This window comes from Phocoena phocoena, chromosome 16, assembly GCF_963924675.1.
Source record: "Phocoena phocoena chromosome 16, mPhoPho1.1, whole genome shotgun sequence".
Classification (NCBI taxonomy): domain Eukaryota; kingdom Metazoa; phylum Chordata; class Mammalia; order Artiodactyla; family Phocoenidae; genus Phocoena; species Phocoena phocoena.
The window spans coordinates 42,530,660-42,551,925 of NC_089234.1; positions in this window are offsets into that span (position 1 = coordinate 42,530,660).

Sequence of the window (21,266 nt, forward strand, 5' to 3'; positions counted from 1 at the left end):
TCTTTTCATATCAATCATTTCACTTAAAACCTCATATTAACCTGAATATGTAGTAGTGGAGCATGAAATATTTATTTTACTAATAAGAAAATGAGTGAGTCTGTATTTCTCTTAAAATTACTCTGCATCTACTTATAGAACAAGATACACTGAATTCTTTTTAGGTCATCCTTCACTACAATATGCAACAGAGATAGAGTTTAAAGAATAATACAATTATTGTTTAAAGAAGGGAATGGGACAAGATTTAAATAATTGTTCATTTGTAATATTTCAGCCATTCTTAATAATGGTACTAATAAAGAAAAGATCATATATATAGTCTCTATTATGATATTTAATTTCAAATGAAATCACTTGGGGAAAACCACACAACAATGAATTATACTTCAGTGTTTGACATTTCATTATATTCAGTCTATTTTCATATAAGAATTATCCTCATCACCTTAGAGGAGTTAGATCAAGGGTGGTTTCCCAAGATACATAGGAAAAAAATATCCGCTCTTAAGGAGCTACCACACACTTGGAGAAATGCTAATCAAAAGCATACTATGTGCAAGGCCCAATACGATATCTTGTTCTTTCCATTAGTCTGTTTTTCTAAAAGAAAATACTGAGTCTACCATTTGATTGATTGCTGTTATTTTTTTAATGGTTGTAAAAATAACCATTCCTGAGTAATTACTGCTGTCACCTGCTTAGTAAGGTATTATATGTGAGAGTTACATAAAGCTAAGCAAAGCACAAATCATTCAAACCAGTATCATCAGCAGGCCTATACTCTGAAAAATCATTGTTATTATTTTGGTAACTTGCTTTCTGTTTTTTTCTTCCCTTATATGCATACAATACCTATGAATGCATATACCATATATGCATTTTTGCAACCTTACTTTCAGTTAACAGAATGCCGAAAATACTTTCTATGTTATTAAATATTTTAATATTTTTCAAAGATTATCCTTAACTATTATATACTATTCTTTTCATTAAATGCAAAATATTCCCTTTAACTGTACATAGTTTTCAATATTTCCCTATTATAAATAGTTATCTGGTGTTAATTATTATAAAATAAATCTTTTTGTGTATTTCTGATTAGTATAAAATAATTTCCATAAAGTAGAATTACAGGATAAAGGAGGCAACTATTGAAAAGACTTTTGAAATATTGCAAAAAAGAAAAAAGAGTTATTTAGAATAGCATATCAATTTATATTTACACTCGTAGTTTATAAAAGCATTATCTCACAAATTTTTATGAGTACTGTACATTTTCTAAATTTTTGTCTTAATATTTCATATACTGTGAGTTTTTTTCATATCATTTATCAACTTTATATTAAGAATTATATTCAATTTTGCATTTATGTATTACATTTTATGTTTAGTCACTTTCCTTTTATTAACTTAAAACTAGTAATTTTCTTAGAATCCTGTCCTTTTTGTGGCATAGTAATTAAAAACAAAGCAAACAAACAAAATGGGAAATAAAAAAGGAACAGGAAGTTAATTCTTTGCACAACTCATTATTCCTCATCTGGGGGAAGAATAATACAATCCTCTCTCCCCATGTACATTTTATTGTATCCTTTAACATCAGAAGTAGAAAAGCATTGTGAATAGACACGCTTAATTTGAGAGTAGTAAGCCTCCCATGAAGTATAATTTTTTGAATTGATGAAAATATTCAGTATCTGTGCTTTCAAGGCACAAAAGAACTACCACAAAATTAAGTAAAAGTAAATCCTGACAAAAATGAATAGATTTTGTAAGATTTTATACATACCCATTATCTCTGGGATGTGTATATTTTCTATGTCCTGAAATGGATTAATGCCTTTAACAAGTGTTTTTTAGTATTTCTAATATAGTGAGATTCTTTTCAGATTACAGTTTTCTAGGTGTGAAGGCATAATGTGGATTAATCAACTATTCTGAGAATCAGGTTACTGAATGGAGGGAGTAGCTGAAAGGAATGCACATTGGCTAGGATCTGCAATTTAGTTCAAGAAGCTTTAAGACTCAGCTCCACAGCAGGAAACCAATCCTCTATGAAAATCTGGACATAAATGCAACTGAATTTAATTGGAAAAGCCTTGAATTTTGGAGTCAATCTTCCAGAAAATGCCAAATTAAATGGAAAATTACTCTGGTTTACCTTGAAGATAGCTTCACACTTTAGAAAATTGCCTTGAGGAAGCTGTTTCTTTCTGTGATAAAGGTTTCAGTGTGTCTTTAATATGATACAAGTGCCATTATGACCCCAAATAACAGTATCAAAACACGAGCTGTATGGTATAGTTATAAAAAATAAGAGAAGTAAGCAGAAGACTAGCTTGAGTAAACTCAATTGTACATCTTCTAAATGTTAAAGTATGAAAACATGAGTTCTTCCATTTTGGAATGATAAGAAATAACCCCATAGATTTTTGTTTGTTATCTTTGGTTTTTATTTCATTTTTGTGAAAACATCTAAGAATGTTTTTATGCATAAATGGGAGAGACATCCATTACTATATATCTCAGTGTATTTAGCACATAGAAGTTGGAAAAAATACATGGATTGACTGACTTGTAATGAGAAAACACTGTTTCCTTGTTGAAAAAGGGCAACTTGAGCCATTCAAAAAGCCTTGAAATAACAGCTCCCCTGTGAAGTGCTCTTTGGTCCTACCAACAGAACCTCCTATTCCTTTTCTACTTTATTTCCATTACTGGATCGTAACATTACCAACACATATACAGTCTTTTATTAAAATAGATTTATATATTCTACCCAATGGTACAACAACGTGGGGTGGGGTGGGGTGGGTAGGAGCTATTTACTACAGGTGCAAATGATTAGGGAAGTTCATTGGCTATAGAGAATTAAAAAATAAAACAAACCTGACTACAATGCAGGCTGCTTTTTATTGTTACCATGTGTCAGCAATTCTACATAATGACAATGATAAAATATTCCTCTCCTCCAGGGAGGATCATTCCTCCCCACAGGCACCCTCCACTTCCCACCCCTACCCCTATTTGGAACATCACTCGTTATATCCCTCCTTCAACTGTCATATATTTGAGGATAGAATCAGTTTTAAAATATAATTCATCTATCTATCTATCTATCTACATCTGTGGTAATACAGAAGACACTCAAGAAAAGTTGGTAGATCATGTCAGTAAAATAATGAATAGCACAATTAGAAGATCTAAAATAAAGGGAAAATGAGAAGGTTGGGTTTCTTACTAAAGGAATATCAAAATATATTTTTGTATTAAATCAGAGAAAAACAGTACACAAAATCAAATAAATTGTGGAAATATTGCATAAAATTATTTTCCAAGTTGTCATAAAAAGTTATTGAAATATAGAGCAAAAAAAAAAATAAGCAGCAACTTAACAAGGAAATGTGTATCTCACATCTGCTCACATGTTTAACTGTGTCCACAGAGGATGAATATTGAAATAATGACTTCTCCTTCTCGTTAGTTTTCCAAATCTCAAAAAGTGACTATCAGAATCAAATCCAGAAAAATGGATTTTGGGAATTGTACATCATGATATAAAAGAAACTTTATCCTGGATGGTATCAATGATAAGTTGACAACAGTATAAACTAAGTTCAGTACCTCTGTACTGGGAAAGAGGAATTTGACAAAGTCCACAGAGAAAAACAGTAGGAGAGGATAAATTTCTTTAAATAATAAGAAAAAAAAATGTTAAATCCCACCAAAGTAGCAATATAATGGAGAATATATATATCACTTTATGTAATATATATATGTATATTACTTTGGAGGAGTCAAAAAAATTTGGAAAGTGACATTTTTAAAATGCTGAAGGAAAACAGAATTCCTATGGACTAAAAAAGCAAAATAGGCATATGCATTACAAATATCATGGTTAACCACGTATCGAATGATGAAGAACTCCTGATTTTGATATTTAGTAATTTAGAAGTCATTTTATCCCAGAAACAAGATTGGCTATGAAGAAATTAATTTTTAGACTATGATGGAATTGAACTTCATGCAGAAAGAACACAAAAGAGAGAGGATCATCTGTTATACTAAGTACAAAGGCACTTGGTGTCACTGCAAATATAAGTTGAAAGGGGAAAATATTTATTGCTTGATACACACTATCCCCCAATCAAATCAAATTGGAAATGATGTTTAAGTATATAGACTTCCCTGCATACAGCAAAGCTAGAATTTGAAAGGACTTCAACTTGTGGCTATTAAAATCATATTATATGTATCATATATATATATATAAAATGCATGTGTATATATGTAGTATATATAATGTACTAGTAACAGTATATACACATACTATGCTATAATTGATATAAAATGTATCATTAGTTTAATTTATATTACATATAAATTATATATTACATAAATGCTAAATATTGTCTATAAATTATAACCAAGTTTTTATGGATTCACATATCATCAGCTTAGAAAAATTTGTAAAATTATAACTAAATCAGAATTGAAAAGGTTCATGTAAAATAAGAAATAGTTGATGACATGTAAGTCAAAGCAAACATTATCTCTTTATTACCCTGTAATCTCCATAAGGACAGAGATCTTTATCCTTCACTGCCTTATTTTGAGCCCCTAGTGAATAAAGAGTTACATAAAAAAGAACAGTCACCAACAGACATAATAATATGGTGTCAGGAAAGAGATGAATTACAATAATTTGAAAGAATCTATTGTTGGGGTACTAATAAACAGAAGAATATATAGTTGGTGGTGAAGCTCTAAATTAAAGAATGCAGAATATGATAAATTGCCACAGAAGGAAATTGCTCTGGGCCATGACCATCTTGTTTCTGGGTATTTTTGTTGTTTTTTTTTAACACACTGAAGTTGAGATTTCAGTGGATTGTGGGAAAAATGATCATAATATCAAGAAGTAGATTCTAAACGAAGAAAAGTAGTACAGATGAATATGAGTTATCTGTTACATAGAACTCCCTGGGAATATTCCTTCTTCCTTCAAGCCTTATTTTTAGTTATCCCTTTTCACTTTTAGCACAGAGTTTAAGAATTTTGCTTTCTTTTCTCTAATGCTGCTTTAACTATTTTTCCTATGTTGGCTTAACTATATCCAGACATGTATATTGCAGGTCACCAATTTGGATTCCTTAAATTGTTGCTCCCAGAACAATCATGCAGTTTTCCTAATTATTTTCTTACTATTAGAAGCTTTAGAAAAACATTTTGGATTTAATAAGAAATTATACTAATGGAAAAAGTAGGAACATGTCACCTAAAAAGTACTAGTACTTGTTGTAAAGGGTGTATATGCTTTCTTTTATTAATTGTTTTAGTTTTCTTCCCTGACTTCCAGGGGCTTAGCAGTCCCTAGTAAACATTTAGACATTTATGTTAGAATTTAACCCAACCAAATCCTGTTTGGTTTGAAAGTACATAATGTTAACAATTTTTACCTGAGAGTAATTTTAGGAATGAACACTTTATTTTTTTGCGGTACGCGGGCCTCTCACTGTTGTGGCCTCTCCCTTTGCGGAGCACAGACTCCGGACACGCAGGCTCAGTGGCCATGCCTCACGGGCCCAGCCGCTCCGCGGCATGTGGGATCTTCCCGGACCGGGGCACGAACCCATGTCGCTTGCATCGGCAGGCGGACTCTCAACCACTGCGCCACCAGGGAAGCCCTCAATTTACTTTTATTTATTAAAGCGTACTTTCTTCAGATTTACTTAGTTCTTACAGCATATCCTTTTTCTGTTCCAGATCCCATCCAGAATACCACATTACATCCAACTGTTATATTTCCCTAGGCTCTCTTGGCTGTGACACTTTTTCAGACTTTCATTGTCTTTATGATCTTAACAGTTTTCAAGTATTCCTGGTGATCAGGAGTACTGATTAAGTATTTTGTAGAATGTCCCCTCTATTTAGATTTGTCTGATGTTTTGCTCTGATTAGATTGGGGCGATTTTGTATGGGAGGCCGGCCATGGAGAAGAAGTGTAATTTTAATGCAGCTGTATCAGGGGCATATGTTATTAACATGACATCACTGTTGATGGCAACTTTGATTTACACAGTCAGAGTTCCTGGTTCTCAGGTCTTGGTACTTGAACTAGAACTACATCACTGGCCTTCCTGGCTCCCCAACTTGTTTCAGGTTTCTCTACTGAAAGTAACCTCTTTTCCCACTTTTCATACTCTACATATGTACTCCACATTCAAGCAATGAGAGTTATGTTCCACCTCTCTAAGGGAGGGTATTTCTATTTCTTTTTTCTAATTATAATAATTGACAATTATGGACCTCTTAAAATATATGAAAAGAAACAAAATTTATAAAAATAAAAGTTATCTATAATCCGACACACGCTTATTACATAATATTGGTGATTTCAAAGTGTGAGAGTTGTAACATAGGTGGCATTTGTTACCAACGTCATATTGTGAGAATGTACTTCTTTTTATTCTCTTTCAAATCTATGAGAAAATCAAAAATAAAGTTTGGTGTTTGTCTGTTATTTGCAATTGTCTGACACCATACCTTTTTTTAACACTACTGGGGCAGCCTCAGGCTCATGTGTTTACAGGCAACTCTTTCTACATGGATCAAAATGACAATATTTTGTTTTCATCTTATTTATATTTAGGAACATGTTCATTTTTTTTGCCAATAACACTAGCTTCAAATTATAAAAGTAAAATCATATTACACATTAAGAAGTATTTTAAAACTAAAATGCTGATTAAAAACATATAAGTAAATAGTGATACAGATGGTATACAGAAATAGCAAATATGTGATTGACAGTTGTTTGAGAAATGTTAATCTAATATAAAAAGTAGCAAGCTATCAAAACTATTGGTAGAATTCAAGTGTGTCTTCAGGTGCATGAGCCCTGTATAAATATTTTTTTCTTTTGCTCAATGCCAGGGAATATAAACAATTTAATTTTTAAAAATATAAAATCCATGGGCTCATTTGAGGTACAATGATTTTTCAGGAGAACTTTAGAATAATGGGTAGAAAAGAAGTTACATATTTGTTTATTGTCCAATTAGTGTACATGAAAATTCTTCATAGTATTCAGGTACCATTTCTTTCTGTTAGGGGTAGAAACCATCTCTTCCTGTTCTTTTTTGTAAAACAAAACAAAAAACAAACAAACACACACACATGCACACCACACGATAACTCAAACTTCATATGCCATACCCTCCAGAAAAAAGTCAGTGGCACTTGTACTCACAACGCTGTATCTCTTCAATAGAGCTGTTGTATTGAAGTCATATAAATTTTCTTATCTCTATAGTCCCCTGATATCATTTAGTTAATGCTGGTTACTCATAAGGCTGCATCATCCATTGTATCACCCAAGAACGCTGCCTTTTAATGGCTTTTTCTCTGAGTTTGTTATTCCGCTTTGTTAATGATGACCAGAAGGCAAATCTCAACCAGAACATGAAGGAAAATGTAAAAGATTATTTAAAGTAAAAGGTCATGTTAAATATAGTCTTTGGAATTTTATTAAGTAAATGTAGAACGGATCTTCCAACTATGTCTTCATTTTAACTGTTTAGGCCTTAACTGCCCCATTTCTAAATGTGATCTCTTTGAATGCTACTGCATCCTGCCTTTCATACACCCATCATCAGCAAGGAAGATACTGAGAAGCCCATTGTCTGATTGAGTCAGTGGTTGCATTCCCACAAAGAATGTTTATTCTACCTCCAGCCTGTGAGGATCCAATTTCACCTCCACATTAATCAGCAATAAGAGAGAGCCCATGAATCAGAAGGGCCATGGGTTTGGAAAGTCCTCATAAAGGACAGAACAGCCACCCTGTGGGTGCAACCATGAAAGACTGTCTGACTACATGATTCAGACCTTAGGTGGGAGGATAACTGACTGTCCTGGGTGCCAGTGGAGGCAGCACAATGAAGTCAGTGGAGCCTGTTACCACACACACACTGCCTTTGAGGCTGCACAATGGTGGGAACTGGAAAAGCGAAACTCCATACATTGGTCCAAATATATGGCTTTAGCTTGGTGATGGACCAGTAGGCAGAGCCCTGAACTTAACCTGGCTCTAATGTGAAGGAGAATCATCCAAAATCAGGGTGTCAACTCTATTTTGGTGACTTAATTCAGGAAAGTGGATCATCATACTGCTCTGTGGAACAAAGGCCAGACCAGCAGGTACAAGGATGAGCACATAGGTGTAATTTTTCCCTCCTCCTAGCTTCCCAGGGCATGTGATTGACCACATGATTAGACTTCCCTGAAGGGGAGAAATTTGGACTGAATTCAAGTCTGAGACTGCTCTTCCCAGATGGCACTTTTGGGATCTCTCAATCCTAAGCATCAGAAGGGAACTGAGCAAATTTCTAGGAAAGCAATCCAAAGCTTGGGGACTTTGGGAGCATATCTGAGGGGACGGGCCTCCAATTGCTGGGTATAAGGGTAGTATTAATTTGGTTATGCCCTAACTTTCCCCTTGGGAATACACCACAAAGCATTCTTATTGTTAAAAATCTTTTGATACCTAATGTTGAATAACTGAAAAATAACACCTAACAGAGATTTCCTAATTTTGAAAATTTTGGTAATTTGACATATTAAAAATGTCAATGTTTTGAATCCTGACTTTAACATTTTATATATATTAGATAGATATAAAATTTATATGTCCTTTCTAAAAATTTTTAATGTCTAAGAATTTATATTTTTATCTCAGTTTTGTATGTTAATGTGCTTCTTATTAAGTCTCAGTGCTTCAATTATTTAGTATATTAATCCAAATATGGTCCCAGTCTGATGTTTGCCTTAAAATTATCATAGATTTTATGCATAGCTTGTATAAAATAACATCACTGGTAGTTTTTCCTTGATTTTTATTCTATGAAAGTTCTTACCCTATTTAAAATTGATTAAATAACTTTTTTTTTTTATCCATTTGTATTTATAACCTTTGGAATTTATATGTTAAGAAAAAAGTTGATTTAATTTTACAAAATATGTTTCATAAAATCATTTGTAAAATTAATAACTCAATGCTCATTAATGTATGATTTTTTATTGTATATTAAATTCACATAAATAAATAGGATAGCACACTATTCAATTTATTTCTCTTCTCTGTGTGTGTATATATATATATTAGAATGCTTTGAAGTTTACTGTCTTAATTCTTTTTAAAGCATTTTGTTCTAAGTATCAGAATTAGAAATGAAATAGTTTGTTTGATATACTTTAACGTAAAATTGAGAATTTTGCTAAAGAGAAAACCACAGACCCAAAATGGCATAGATTGTTCTAAAGCCCATGATACCAAACCTAGATTTAATACCTGACCTAATTGCAGTTTTGATCTGCCCCAGAATTGTAATCTTAAGCGGCAGTCTGGAATGTCCTGGTCAGCACCAAAGAGGTAATCTGTTACATGGGCCCTTTTCATCCCCCATCCCCTGAAGGAAGAGGAGCTAATCTGAACCATAAAGGACCCCTCCCCCCTCACTGTTGTTCCCTATTCCCAAAAATGACATTGCCTGAAATAATTTTTTCTTTTCTTTTGCTTTTTTCTTTTCTTTGGCTAAGAACTTCCATGTCCCACCCAACTTCTGCCTATAAGAACCTTTCATTTTTGCAAAAGCCTTCAGAGCATGTCTGTTTACTATATGGGATACTGCTCGATTCATGAATTTTTGAATAAGGCCAATTAGACCTTCAAATTTACTTGACTGAATTTTTTTTTTTTAACACTAAGTCATTAACATAATCTGGAGATTTAAACCAGATCATTCAGATCTATGTGACAAAATAAAAATTATCACCAAATGCACATACTATAGCTTGAAAGTGAGCAAAATTTTACTGACCTATTACATATAAAAAGAATGATTGTTAGAAAATAAAAATTGATGTATAATTTGATTAATTCAATTTGTTATTAAAATGATATTGAAAGTAATGTATCCATTATGGCATCTATAAATTCTGTACATCTTAACCACTACTTACATTTAAACACAATATATTTTATTACACCTCTAACATATGCCATACCAAGGTTGTTTTTATCATTAGACATAACCAAGTAATGGAAAATAGGTTCCAAATTGTTTCACAATAACTAAATGTAAATTTGTAAAAATATTAAAGCATAAAGCTAAAATGAAAGTGAGATCACTGTTGGATCAAAAATTTGGAAGATGAATATGCGTACATATATATTTATATACATGTGTCATGTATTTGTGTACATATGTTCACACAAACATACACATACACTCATTCATAGTGACTTATATTAGAGCCATGGTAATGTATAAGAAAGACCTGAGTTTCAGATCTAACACATACTAACTGGGCAAGTATTTAACTTAACTAGGTCTTAGTTTTACATATTGTAACTTTGTATATAAGACATTCTAGATTGGAGAGGAAACATTTTTCAAATAATGGATTCTTTAAGAAAATGTTATTTCTCTTTCTATCCCATTCTTCTCTCATTTCCAAAGCCTATTATTTCACCTTATTTTTGCCTTTCCATCTCCCTCTGCACATGTGGGCCTATATCTGCCACCCATTCCTTATGGATACTGTTTTATCACTTTTTCTCTGATCCCAAACAGCTTCTACCAAATCATATACTTTAGCATACAATCATATCACAGATTGGGGAAAAAAATGTTTGCAAAAGACATATGTGATAAGGACTGTTATCCAAAATATACAAAGAACTCCTAAAATTTAACAATAGGAAAATGAACAACCCCATTAAAAAAATGGGAAAAGACCTTATACAGACACCTCATCCAAAAAGATATACAGATGGTAAATAAGCATATGAAGAGATGCTCAACATCATATGTCATTAGGAAATTACAGATTAAAATAACAATGAGAGGCTTCCCTGGTGGCACAGTGGTTAAGAATCTGCCTGCCAATGCAGGGGACACAGGTTCGAGCCCTGGTCTGGGAAGATCCCACATGCCACGGAGCAACTAAGCCCATGCTCCACAACTACTGAGCCTGTGCTCTAGAGCCCGCGTGCCACAACTACTGTGCCCGCAAGCTACAACAACTGAAGCCCATGTGCCTAGAGCCCATGCTCCGCAGCAAGAGGAACCACCGCAATGAGAAACCCGTGCACAGCAGTGAAGAGTGGCCCCCTCTTGACGCAAATAAAGAAAGCCTGTGCACAGCAATGAAGACCCAACACAGCCAAAAATAAATAAATTAATTAAAAATAATAATAATAATGAGATAGCACTACACACCCATTAGAATGGACAAAATCCAAACCACCAACAACATTAAATACTGGTGGAGATGTAGGGCGACAGAAACTTTCATTCATGGCTGTTTGGAATGCAAAACAGTATATTCACTTAGGAAGTTTGGTGGTTTCTTCCTAAACATACTCTTACCATACAACCCAGCAATCGTCCTCAAAATTTTACCCAAATGAACTGAAAATTTATGTCTACACAAAAAATACACATGGATGCTTATAGCAGGTTTATTCATAATTGTCAACAACTTGAATTCAACCAAGATGTCCTTCAGGAGCTGAATAGATAAATAAAAGATGCTACATTCAGAAAATGGAATATTATTCAGCCTTAAAAATAAATGAGCTATAAAACTATAAATTATACTATATAATTCCAACTATATGACATTCTGGAAAAGGCAAAACTATAAAGATAGTAAAAAGATCAGGGGTTGGGGAGGGAGTGATGAATAGGTAAAGCACAGAGGATTTTTAGGGCAGTGAAACTATTTGAATTGATATTACAATGGCATATTCAAGTCAGAATACATCTGGCAAAAATCATAGGACATACAACACCAGAAGTGAACCCTAATGCAAACTATGGACTTTGGTTGATAATGATTTGTTAATTTAGGTTCATGACTTGCAACTAATGTACCACTATGGTGTGAAATGTCCACAGTCTGGGAGATTATGCATGTATGGGAGTAAGGGGTATGTGGAAAATATCTGTATGTTCCTTTCATTATTGCTGTGAACCTAAAACTTCTCTGAAAAATAGAGTCCATTAAAAAAAAACCTGGCTACAAATTTTACCTCATTTAAACTTGTATAAGTTATTTGTGTGTGAATACTTTGGTGAAATTTTGTGTGATTTTCCAATACTTAAAGGGAATCACAAGATGTAGGCATTATTTTTCATGATTGTCTATGTTACTAAAAGCTTTTTGATGCCCAGAAATCAGATCAGACAGACCATATCCCATAGTACAGTTTCCTGTTTTTGTAATTATTCAATTATAAATTCAGAAACAGAAGGACATTTACCAACTTTACACTGCCCAAATTTAATCCAATTTGTGAGAGGTAATGGATGGATACTGAAGTCTAGTGACATCCTTTACTCTGCTAGCAAACGGAAGTTGAAATAGAGACAGGTTTCAGAAGCAGAAAACATTGATTTCTATTTAACCTGGTATATTTACCTGCACACAGAGCTCATATTAATTCTCTCCAGGGAGGTTTTCCTATAAGAAGATAAGTTTTAAAAAGGAATAGAATTTGACCACACATACACAACACTCATGTGAATGTACACACAGACTGAACAAGTTTTATATATTTATAACTTAGGAGTTACATGTGGGAAAAACCGTATGAACAGAGGTAGCCATCTTACAAATCAGCCCTGTCCAAATATGAGAAAACAATTACTCAAACTCTTGACCTCATGGAATGTTGGAAAGAACACTGAATCCATCGTCAAATAGTTCAGCGCTTCGTCCTTACACTTAGTTGCTCTAAGAATTTGGGGAAGTTACTGAATTGGGCACATTCAGAAGTTTATTGAAAACATTATGCGTTTGATAAATAGAAATTCTTCCTCTTACAAGTTGGAAGATATTTTGGTCATAGTAGTCACTGTTTTTGATACTCAGTCATCCTCTAACAAACTGGTATATTAGTTCATAGCCTGAACATAGTAGAATAATATAAATTGTATGTATATTTGTTGTACATAGTGTGGACCTAGTAAATGGCAGTTTCTAAGAGATATATATATATATATGAAACTATATCTGCATTCATCATAATATATACTTATAGACACATAAATATATATACATATATATCCCACATAAATTATAATCTTAAATCCTAAAATTAACTCATCTGGCAGATTCTATTTTCTTTATTTTGAAAAAGATAAAACAAAGTTCAGAAGTGTTAAGTGACTTGCCTGAGGCTGTACACCTAACAAGTGTCAGAGTTGAAATTCAAACCCCATCCAACTGGCCCCAGAGCCAGAGTTCCCTGCACTACACAGCATTGCCCCCTACCTCTTCCATCCTGGAGTCATCAGACATTATTAATTTTATAACTTACTAAAATGGCATGAGAGCTGAAGCAAGAAGGCAGAGATTCTCCTTAATTGATATCAGTTGGGAACATTCTGACAGGTGACAAATCTTTTGCTGCTCTGGGCATGTCCCAAATGACCTCAAGAACACTTTAAGTATTGATTTACAACAGAATTTTAGCAAGTAGGTGAATTTGCAAATCTGGAATCTCCTCCCTGCCTTCCCTCCAGATATAGATATATCTATATCTATACACATATCTATATCTATACAAATACGGATGTATAGAGTTGATCCTTATTACTCACAAAGTCTTTTTCCTTGTACTTTGAAAGTATAGGCAGTGGTAGCTACTAGCCAATACTCTAGAATCTGTTCTCCTATTTGAAACATGTACACAGGGTCACACTAAGAAAAAGAAATGTCAAATTAGTTAACACATGTATTAGGGCCCGACATTGTATCAGACATTATTAATTTTGTCACTTAATGGCATAGAATATACAGTAGATTCTTCAGGGTTTTTTTTATCGGAGTATAATTGCTTTACAATGTTGTGTTAGTTTCTGCTGTACAGTGAAGTGAATCTGCTACATGCATACATATATCCCCTCCTTCTTTGACCTCCCTCCCCCACCATCCCACCTATCTAGGTCTTCACAGAACACTGAGCTGAGCTCCCTGTGCTATACAGCAGGTTCCCACTAGCTAGCTATCTTACGTTGAAGCTATTTGTTTAAACCCTCATAGTTAAGAAGTAGATGAACAGGAATATTTTTTAGGATAAATTTAAGTCTCCTTGTTTCTCTTTCCTTAACTTTCCTCATTTATCTAAAAACTTGGGTCAGATTTAAGGGCAAATTGATTTACAACTAAAAAGGAAGGTTGCTCTGTAAAACTGATAAATAGACTAGAGGACCCAGATAAGATCAAAAGAGTTAAGGATAGGGAACTCAAAGGGGTTGAAAGATCAGCATGTATGGATCTGGTTGTGCCTTTTTTTCTCCACCCACCAGGCCAAGGAATAAAACACAGTGCTTAATATCCACATTTCCCATATGCCAGGAAAATGACAATAAACAAACAAAATTTTGTAATGAAGAAAACAGCATCCTAAGCACACAAATAGTGGCACCTGGTATTTCATTTCTGACTTAAGACCTGGTCTGTTGCCTGGGGCAGCAGTCTCTGAACTAAAAGAAAAAACACATTCACTGACTTTCTCTTTCTTTCATTTCTGGGCAACTTTCTCATCTTTGCCTAAGTATTTCCTATAACTGCAGTGGCAGTATAATAGTCCTGGGTCATAGTTGGAGCAAACAGCCTGCTGTCACTCAAGTCTTCAAGGTACTCCCAACTCCACCCCAGTGAAAAAGGCAGAGAGGCCAAGAGTCTAGTCTATTCTAGTTCACTAGAATTCCTTATTAACACTTTGGGTCAAACCCTTGAAAAACTAGACGAGTGCATTGTCCCCCTAGTCTTTGACCTGAATGTACATTTTCTTCAGGATCTTCATGGGAAGAAATACTTGATTAGGGACACAACTTGGTTGTTCCAGGATCCACTGCCATCATGCCATTTCTAGGTGTCATCTATGTATATCAACATCAAAACCACATTCTACTTTTAGCTGTTCTTTTTTTTTAATCCTTAACTAGTCCCGTCATTGTGTGCATTATCTCCCAGGCATCTTCTCTCTTTTAGAATTCTTCCCTGTTACCCATGTGCTTCTTGGTGGGTAATTATCAACATATACAGTCTTCTTCCTTTTGCAGCTCTACCCATTTGTGTCAAAGACTGCATGGCGCTTGTTTGCTCCATCCCTGGCCATTTATTTGCCTGCACTAGGGTCCAGTTTCATGCTATTCTTTTGTAGCTGTTTTGAATGTTGTGAAAATACTCCCAACTGCATACACAAAAATGCAGAAGGATATACTCAGTGACAATCACCAAATAGCTTTCCTCTTTCTTTTCCTTTTATTGTATCTATATGAGATGATAAATGTTAACTAAACCTATTGTGGTAATCATTTCACTATATATGTAAATCAAACCATCATGCTTTGCACCTTAAACTTATACCATGATGTATCGATTATTTACCAGTAAAACTGGGGTGAAAAAAAACCCCCAAATTCTAACATTTGCATTGAGTCCTTATCCATTTCATTCTTAATCCTATGCATTTTCCACTGTAATTCTGTCTTCTGAGTTACTGGTAGTCTTTTTAGTATTTTATATTAGCTATCTTCTCATGATTCTTAAGATTTTCACATTCATGTATATGTTTTAGTGAAAACATGCTCCAGGATGAGGGTTTCTTAGCTTAATGCCAATGGAATTCTCTAGATATGGCATATGGGATTCATAGATCTAAATACTCCCTAAAATTTTGTAAAATTTGTGTGATTGTATGTGTGTTTTAAACTATTTTGGAATAGAATTCATAGATTTATAATATTATTAGTGATTACCATGCAACCTCCTAAATCTTTTAAATGTCAATGTTAAATAAAATTATAATAATGAGGAAAATAACAATAATGAATCCATAGTGTAACGGAAACAATAACAACCTCTACTGTTTATTGAGTTCTTACAATATTTTAAGTAGTATGCTGAGGGCTTTATATACTTAGTCTTAATTAATTCTTATAGTAAATTAGTGAGAGTTTTTTTTAAAGATTAAGAAACCAACTCTCAGAAAGACTAAGTCCCTTCCTTAAAGCCTCATGCAGGTTAGTAGAAGTGACAAGATCATAAAAAGTTCTGCCTGCCTCCAGTGCTTATATCCTCAGGACATCATACTAATAGCCTTATGCAGGCTAGACCAAAGGACTTGCACAATTTAAAATATTCTCTGCCCTAGGACATGTATTAATATTAAGCACAGTATTAGTGCACATTAAGCTTAGGAAAAAGAGTTTTATTTAGGTCATCAGGGAGTAGGTAGTGTCTTTTTCAGTTTTACCACCCTCCTTGAAGGCTGAGTCAGACTAAATAGCAAGAATAAATATGGCCAAACATCAACATGATTCCAAATTAAATTATTATAATCTCTTTATGATTGGAAAAATATATATAATTTTTGAAAGTTTTTGTTAGGAAGTTATATGAATGTATATCCTATATTTGAGATTTTTAAAACTCATGCAAAAAATAGCCTTAGCCATCTTTTCCATACTGGTTAGTTGAAGGGTGATTGGACTAATCCAAAAGAACCAAAATCTATTTTAGGGTTAACCACTCCCTGCATTATTTTGGGTATAACACTAGAAGATTTTTAAGACTCATCTTTTTCAACCATAAGGAATAAAACTGTTGGACCAGGGGATCACTTTTTCCCTGTATTCTTTCTAATGCAAAATGATTTGTCCCTACTCTTTCATCAGCTGGATATAAGCTTACATTCAATGTGTACCATCTTTCTCTTAAATAATCTGAATATATGTGACAATTAAAATAATATGCATGGGGAAGCACTTTGCCTGCTTAGCTTGATAAATGCCCTCCATAGTTATGCTTGCTACCCTTCACACTTTTTCCCTCTAGGATAAGATCTATAACATAGTACACTACTTAAGGAATTGGAAGTTTTAATTGGATTTCCTAGATAAGTTGTGAAGTATGGTATAACAGCAATTTGCTTACATTTGAAAAAATAAAACTAGTAAAGTACTCTCGGAAACCTAGTAGGGTGACAGTATGCCATGTATAATTTTGGTCACTTTATCCAGGAATGCTTCAAGGATAAACTAACATGCTATATATTTTTATTTTATGTGCCTAGATTTGGAAAAATACTTCAATTAATAACAAAATTAATTTAAAATTGAAAAATTATTAATATATGTGCAATCAGTAAAGTATCTGAGAAATTTCCTTAGACATAGTGTTGGGTTCAGTAATTATTTAGAAGCAAGGAATGAATTTAATGAAAAACAGTTTCTGAAATTTACATGTTCTAGGGTATACGTACATGCATATGCTTATGTGTGCATGCATGACGGCTCAAATTTTTCTATCTACTATAAAAGTTCATTCAGTCATATGTATTTATCATATGATTTTGTGCACAGTGCCATGCTACATAGTGTTGGCTATTTCCAAGGCCACATTCTGGGGAAAGGCTAATGATCATTGTATTGATTGTAGAGCTAATGATAATTAATATGATTGAGACGTAGGAAAAAAGAATGATAAAAAAGAGTTAATAAGAAATAAAACAAACACACAAGCAAGTAATAGTAAATTTCCTTCCTAGGGAGCATTTATTGAGGACCTCTTATCAGACCTGTATAGGCAGAAATCATTTGACTATGATGACAACAGGTGAAGCACTATTCATCTGCAGCAGTGGCAGAGAAATGTCAATTTCTGAAATGATCCTGGTAAATCCAAAAGCATTTGATTCTATCTGTCTAAACTAAGATGTAATGTATTACATCCATAACTTGTAATACTTTGCATCAGCAGTACAAAGAGTGAGATTACTCAGTTAGGGCTGTAAATAGTGAAGACGTGACACGAGGTGCACTGGGAAATAGAGCTTGTCATTGAAGGTGAGGGTCACGAGAGGATGTAGGCAAGGGCAAACAGATTAAAAGGAAGTATGATCATCAAGATAAATGAAGTGTCTTTTACAAGAGAGTCTAATCTAGGAACTCCACTGTTAATGTATCATTTATATGAAACACTAGGAAGAGAAAATTAGCAGGGGAAAATGATATTGAAATATTCACTGCCAAATTTCCATCTATGCTTTATCACTCACTTATTGTGAGTGAGAGTTAATTTTATGTATAACGTTATTTTAAAAACCACCTTATGGATTACCAAAATATAAAACTATATCTAAAATACTTAATATATTATCTGAATTTTATGGAGGTTATATTTAGATCAATTCAACTTAGTTTGAAAGCTTTCCCAGGATAATTTATTTCCCTGACATTTGGGTAAATTAACAATCCAAATGATTAATATTTCCTTAAAATAGATATACCTCTATACATAAGTATAGGCTGTAAACTAACAGTATTCATTTAGAAATTTAAGCAGAGCACATAACACTGTCATGTGACTTTTTCAAGGACAGAGAGTTAAACCTGATTGTGCTTGTGAGAATATCTATATCATCCATGTAAATAAATAAAAGCAATTAATTTTACCTTATAAACGTTTCTGTATATTTTGATTGTATAAATATATATCATATGCAAATTTATCAGTGTATTTTTAAAGGACTGATTGGCCATTCAAGTTAATGTTTGACAGGTAATATCTTCCATAAAGATCTTGTTTATTTTTTCATTGTCTAAATTTGCAAAGAGCTTGTTGAGTTGTTGCATGGACGTATATATTCAGACTGAACACTGAAATTAACTTTTGATTCTGAAACTCTGCCTCAAATCCTGGAGTATTTTCTAATAAAAACATTATTAAATAATTAAAATATGCAATATAGCTTTATGCTTTGCATGTTTTTAACATAAAACACCGTATGGTTGTTATGGATAGATTCTATCCCTTATGCTCTAAAACAAAATTAAATTTTCATGTTATACAGAAGAGAGAATAGTAGAGTGGAGCACGTAGGTTACTTGGTACTTTCTAACTGTTTAGGGTATTAAGCTGTGAATTTCAAGCTGTGTGAGTTTTCAAATGACCATTAATCCTTGGAGCTCAGACACCATTCCCCAGGCTCACAATTCACTGATAGAAGCTTTAATGGACTCCAACACTTTCTCATGGATTACAGACGTGTGACTTACCTGAAGAGTTGAGCAAAAACACTCTGTAGGCAAAAGCTAAAACAAGCGTTTGACAATGTTCATACATGGAACAAATTGGTATGAACATGAAGGCCCTTCGCCTGAGTCCTAATCCTTAGTGTTAGAAGAAAAGTAATTCAAATGCTTTAAATTTATCAATACAATTTCTTTGAGTTTCACAAGACAATAAGACTTGGCAAAAATAAAACAGTTTAATTTGTGTTTACATATGTGTATAAGCATGATACTGTGCAGCTCTTACAACAATGCAGAAAGTATAGCAGAAACTGACTTTTGCTGTTAACAGTGAAGGATATAATAGTATAAGATTTAGTAGTATATGATTTATAGTATAAGATCTAAGGTCTGAATATCTGGATTTAAGTCATGACTGAACCAACTCACAGATTATGTGAATTTGTTAATATATATACACTGTCTCTATACCTGCTCATCTTTTTAAAAAGAGTTCTTTTTTGTTAGGGTTATTACCCTTCATTCTGGCACTCTGACTCTAAGGCAAGTCAAAAAATTTTCACCCAAATCCCATTATTTCATCTGCAAGATGGTTTATCCTCTATATTTTAGTGCTGTGATAAAGATAAATTATTATAAGTAAAAATGCTTTGTATTGTGTAAAATACTATGCTTTTTTTTTTTTTTTTTCTAGCCAGTAAGAGGAAATTCAGATTAACCAGTTGCAAGGGTGCCCTTACTGCCTTGGGTCAAAGAATGTTAATTGACCAAATTGAGAATTAAACCCATTTTCTGGCTTCTTTAGCACAATTCTCTTGTCAACTGATTTAACCAGCCATAGACCTAAACTGCCAAAAACAGAGCTGCTATGTACTTCAGCAATGAATTAATATGTGAGAAACCACTTCCACAAGAAACAGTTTTAAGGTATTCCCTATTATCTGTCTCTTGAGCTTAAATTTACAGTGATTATTGCCAAAGTCACTTAGTAAACTAGAGCCTCCTAACTTTGCTCAAGTATGTAGTTTTAAATAGTTATCAATGATACATTTTAACAAAACACTAACACATCTATCAAACCAGAAGGCTTGTCAAGGAAAGAGTTAAAAAGACTGACAAAAATTTCAAAGCTGAAAAAAAGATGTTTTTTTATCCTCTGCAAATTCAAAGTTGGATGAACAGAAATTAATATAATTTTCCAATAATTCACTCTAATTATGGAACTCTGTTCTATGGAATTTTAGCCTAAAGGAGATATTTTACATCCTGTAAATATTGTACAAAAGAAAAAAAATTTCAAAAAATCACCAAAAAATTTAATTGATGATTAAAATAGTATGCTCTTTTAAAAAATGAAAGCAAGCTTTTTCATTAAGATTTTGATGTCATCTGACCATCTAGATTTATTTTTTAAATTTGTATAAAGACTGTCAACCTTGCTTTCATTTCTTAAAATAATGATTTTGAATGGAAACAATAGATGGTGAAGCAAAAAAGAAGAGCTGTAACATTATCAATCTTAAACAGTATGTGTTAGTTTCCAACACATAAAATATGATGGAAACACATATTCTGTTTACTAAATTATTTCAAGATTATTTGAATGTCTAATCTACTGTTTGTTTCTGTTTCTGGCAGTATGGCAGATAGAGCGATCAGAGAAATTAGCTGGAAAGAGCTCTTTGGGAATTACCTAGAAGAAATCAACCAAAACACTGGATAAAAGTTAGAAAAAAATATATATATATATACACATGATGACAATTGTGTTAGTGAGAAGGTAAAATAAATCTTAGAATGCTATAAATAAAGTGAAACTGAGAATCCAGAGAGGGAAAGTAAGCCTAATGTTGGCTCTTGGAACTTCTGCCAAAGGCTACTAGCCTAACCCTTAGATTTTAATAGGTTTTCCAGAGAGATGATCTAAGACCTCCACTGTGTGGGTGAAGCAAAGACTTCCCAAACAAATCTGGGTCTCCTAAAATTCAATGCCAACAACGGACAAAGTATGAAAAAAGAAACATTCCACTGACAGAGACAAAATAAGAAAATTCTGCCTTAACAATTCCTAATCACAAACTGAGTATCACATAGTATTGGAACTGACATTTATAACATTGTGCTCACCTAAGAATGCACAGGCAAAAA